Raw genomic sequence first — 4,949 nt, forward strand, 5'->3', positions numbered from 1 at the left:
ACTATATTAATTTCAATAAATTTTCTATTAATAACTCGTATAAGCATTAAGTTTTAGACGTCATAGAATTGTAAAAAGAAATTAAGCGTTTAAGTAGATATGTAGAAAAGTATCAACACACACTAGTAATTTGACGTGTGAAATATATATGAGCATCTTGATAGATGACCCCGTGAATTTAAGACAGCTTGACAAAGTGAGCGATGCATGACATATATATGATAAAATGTTAAATGCTTTAGGCCATGCAAAAGAATGATATATGTGATGAATGAAATAAATAAATAACCAGTTGTAGAAACCCGTGAAATTAATTAATAATTGACTAAAAAGGGTACGTGGCTAATATATGGCGGCTGAGTACAGCTAATGATATATTATACTACGACATTTTAGACCACCTCCACCGTCCACAGCCCCGCCGGAAAACGATGTGTGTGGCTGTTAGCCTTGGTGTGATCACTAATTAAGAAAACTAGTTAAACATTAAGATTTATAATCAAATTGCATAATTATGCGTATTTAATACATAACTAATTTTAATTGAAGTATCATCCTTCATTAAAGAGCTGGGTAAAGTTTAGGGCCGTCTCCGAGAATTTAAATATCTTGGTCGAGCCAAAATAAAAAGGCCCGTAGGCCTTAATAAAAATTTTTATTCGCTAATGTACATGGATAAAATTTTATTAACCGATTTATTATAAACAGAAACCATTCTAACCATGTAATTATCTCATGAACTATTGCAAATTCTTTATTTTTAACACCAAAAATCATATATATCTAATATATATAAAAAAAGTTTGTGCCCCCGAAACTTATGTGCTCCGGCCGATGGTGCAGCTCGCACGCCCTCCGAGCCTCCCCTGTTAAGGTTTTAACTTTTTAAAAGAGTGGTTTAAATCATATCGTTGTGTAATTTAGGAGTAACATACACTGTGTAAGTTATTGTTTAGTAAAATATGTATAAATCTAGTGTTGAAATTGATAAGATGAGAGAAAGAGAGTGAACAAAGCATTAAAGTAATCATCTTATATATTACGAACTCGTACATATTGAGCAGGTGAGGTGATCTTTACAGTCGTCTAATTAAAATTGGTTTTATGCTCAACGAGTAACATATATTATTACCTAGAGAATGAATCTAGTGAACAAAGATTCGTTAGTCACAAATAAAGCCAACCTTTTAGAGATGGAACATGTCCAAAAGCCTTACAATTCAGTTACCAATACTCAGATAAATACATGAATGTGTAAGTATTTGTAGTTAAATTACAAATACATCATATATATATATGATACGATAAGTGTCGTATAATCGTTTTATTTATCACATTTAAATATTAAATTTAAAAAGAGGTTATATATAGTGAATTTATCAGTAATTATAGATACATATATAGTATTACGTATAACAAATGAACTCGTGAAAAAAGATTTGATATCTTCAAAATAATTAATTAGACGTTTGACTATTCTTTCTTACAACATATTGCAGGGACACGTAGAACTGTTACTAATGTCAAAAAAAGTGTTATTAAAAATCATAAACTCAGTCCTTAAAGTGTACGTAGAGATTATCTAGCATATATGTTATCAAAAATCTATATTTCAAGGGACACGTAGCCATGGAGATAAGAAAATGGACGGCTACCCATCCCAATCCCATTGACTTTATGTTTCTTCCTTCATATTTATATTCATCTGTACTACACTCCTACCTCCATTCTACAAACAGCCATATTTCTCATCAACAAATATTAGCTAGATTGATATCATATTAATTAGTTAACACATAACAGTTAACATCGTCGCTATGGGAAGAACACCTCAGTGTGACAAAAATAATGGCTTAAGGTCCATGGACTACTGAGGAAGATAAGAAGCTCATTGATTACATTCACAAGAATGGTTATGGAAATTGGAGAACTCTTCCCAAAAATGCCGGTAAGCTTCTTCGTTATCAACTACTGATTACAAAATACATTTATATTTCGAAAGAACGCGGTTTATATGGCGTTCATACTTCATACATAACATTATAAAAATGTTTTCGAATTTTAATAGGTTTCTTCGTTTTATTTGACTATGCATAGGTCTTCAAAGATGCGGAAAGAGTTGTAGGTTAAGATGGACTAATTATCTTAGACCTGATATCAAAAGAGGCAAATTCTCTTTTGAAGAGGAGGAAACCATCATTCAACTTCATGGTGTCTTGGGCAACAAGTAAGTCAGAGTTATAAACCTTCTAATATATTGATGGTTCTTCAAATATTTATCTAGAATTAATTGTTTAGACTAATTTAGATCCTTCTGATAGTTGTCAAATGTTTATTAATTGTCAAATGTCATTTTCTAGATGGATTTGTTTCAAAACTTTAATCTTTGTTATCTAATCATTAATGCTTTGATTATTTACTAGATGGTCAACGATTGCATCTCATTTGCCTTGAAGAACAGATAACAAAATAAAAAATTATTGGAACACCCACATAAGGAAAAGACTTATTCGAATGGGAATTGATCCGGTCACTCATAAACCTCGACTTGACCTTTCATCCATTTTGAACTTGTCAGAGTTTCAACCCATGGTCGACCTTAACTATTAAGGCTAGCCGCTTTGTTACTTGCGTCGCAAGGCAATCAGAACCTGGGATTCAGTTATCTAAGTACCCAACAAAACCGTCTTGATAATACCCTACAAATTCAAGAACACAATCATGTTCAAGACCAAACCCTAATTCAAGAAATCCCAAAGTGTTCTACTTTGAGTACTCTTGCATGTGGTGTTCCATTTTCTTGTGAAACATCCATGCTCGGGGAATCTAGTGTAGACCAAACAATTGATACTTTAGCTTGCAATGATCTTGAAAACTATCCTCAATCAAACTTCAGTAACAAAGTCGGTCTCAAGTCAAGTTTCTTGTATTCATCGTGTACGCCTTCTTCGTCAAGCAGGACTCCCATCGATTCAAATTCGTATTCGGCTTACATGAATGAAGGTACTATAGAAGAAGATAGAGAAATAAGCTATTGTAGTAACATGTTCAATTATGAATTCCAAGATGTATTGGATGCTAATACTTTAATGTAATATGTATAACCTTTTTGTTCGAACTAGTATTTCTTCCTGGGTCCTTTTCTTTTAATTTTTCTGTTTAAATAGCTCTTGAATGTAGTTGCAACAAAAAATCTAGCTAGGAAGTTATAACTTTTTTTATAAGAAAGGAATTTTCGATGGTTTGTCCCCTTCGATCAGCCAGAAGACATTAGGAATTGGAAACAGCTACTTACTTTAGCAAGTGGGTTCAAGATTTACCGCTATATATAATGATCACCTTGTCAGAAAGGTAATTTGCGTCGGTTGAACTTTTGATCCAATAACATAGAGGTGATGGTGAGACCAAAGATTTAATGGTCCAACTCAAGGGAGTTTTTCCATAATGGTGAGTTTCCTTCTTGATAACTCACTCGGATATTGGGATACTTCTAAACACTTAAAAGAAAAAGGTAGTTAGTGAGTTCTCCTAACGAACAAGTCCATGAACAACGAAATATGGCTTCAACCCTAGAGGTGTAAACTCCACTCACAGAAAGCTGGGTATGCTTATTCACCCATGCCCACTGCTTGAGTACTTGGTCTCCCAACACACAACTTGTCGAACACAAGTTAATTTGAATTTTTACCATGGCATATGTGGGGTGGGGTGGGGGGGGGGGGGGGAGAATCGGTGGTTAGGAGGGGGGATACTCTATGTATTAATTGTGTATATATGGTGGAATATGCAAATCCTTTGTTTGTCTCTTTTTTGGCTCCCAAGTCTATTAGCTTGCAGATTTTTCTATGGCCGCAGGTCCTATACCGGTTAATGTTTGAACGATGAGACAATTTATTGATTTTGGAACAAATCAAGCTAATGTGATACTCTGTGTAGTGGTTAATTTATGGTTAGGAGGGAGATTACCGTCGACTTTAGTAAAGTTTGTTGCGCCTAATACTCTTACTTTCCTATTAATACCCGATAACGAGATTCGACCTATTGAAGCGGCTACCACATGGATGCATTTGGTTTCTAAGGATGCTATGAAGGGTGTTGGCAAAGAAATGACCAAATATCTTAATGATTGCCAGTTTAGAGTTGGTGTATCAGATGGCATATGTAAAGGCGATATTATAGAGTGACAACAAGGTATTGATTGAACATCACGCTAATGGGTCTCTTGCCATGCTTATAGTGGATTTTTCTAATTCATTTAATATGGATGATAAATCAGTTTTATTTCATAAATTAAGGATGAGGTGTCCTTCTATTTCCTTATCGGTAGAATTTTTATACCAACAATCATCAAGAATGTATATTAAAATAATATTTGGTCCACCATGGAGGATCAACAAAGAGACCCGTTATGACCACTTCTTTTCGCCCTTTTTTTGCCCCTATGCATTATATCAGCGGAAATTAAAAGATTTTTCTTCATGCTTAGTATCTTGATGATGGGACCATCATTAGAGATTTAAAGGAGGTGGCTAGAGTGTTGGATATATTAAGGTGACGGGTGCAACGTTGGGTCTTGAACAGAATATTAAAGAAAATAGATATTTTGGCCTTCTTGTGACGCTTTATTCCATTTTGACGTCGGGAAACTAGTATTTGGAGTTGGGGGGTTGTTAGTAAATACACCGGGTCTATGATTCAAAGCTTCGACTTTAGCGGTACTACTAACTATGAACCCTCCTAAAAGCCTAACATGCTTTGGCGAGTACTCTTTTTAGTAAAGTTTTCCACTAAATGAAAACATACTTTGACATGATTAACAAACAAAAACCGTTTTTAATGTCTATGTGCACTAACATATGTCGTCGGTAGAGTATCTTACTATCTCTAAATCTTGACCCATGATTATTTTGTTTCCGGTTGACGAGATACACCTTGTTTATCACATTGTG

At 34.3% G+C, this 4,949-nt stretch overlaps 1 pseudogene across 1 annotated transcript; it reads left to right on the forward strand.

Moving 5' to 3' along the window:
- The first annotated feature begins 1,481 nt into the window (after nucleotides 1-1,481).
- On the forward strand, nucleotides 1,482-3,177 carry LOC143588866 (transcription factor MYB102-like; annotated as a pseudogene). The gene is made up of 3 exons (XR_013145176.1): nucleotides 1,482-1,948; nucleotides 2,098-2,227; nucleotides 2,424-3,177. The product of XR_013145176.1 is annotated as a transcription factor MYB102-like (transcript).
- Nucleotides 3,178-4,949: the final 1,772 nt, after the last annotated feature.

The sequence above is a fragment of the Bidens hawaiensis genome, unplaced genomic scaffold (genome assembly GCF_021521415.1).
Source record: "Bidens hawaiensis isolate Kalapana, Puna unplaced genomic scaffold, B.hawaiensis_p1.1 tig00036833_1, whole genome shotgun sequence".
In the NCBI taxonomy this organism is placed as follows: domain Eukaryota; kingdom Viridiplantae; phylum Streptophyta; class Magnoliopsida; order Asterales; family Asteraceae; genus Bidens; species Bidens hawaiensis.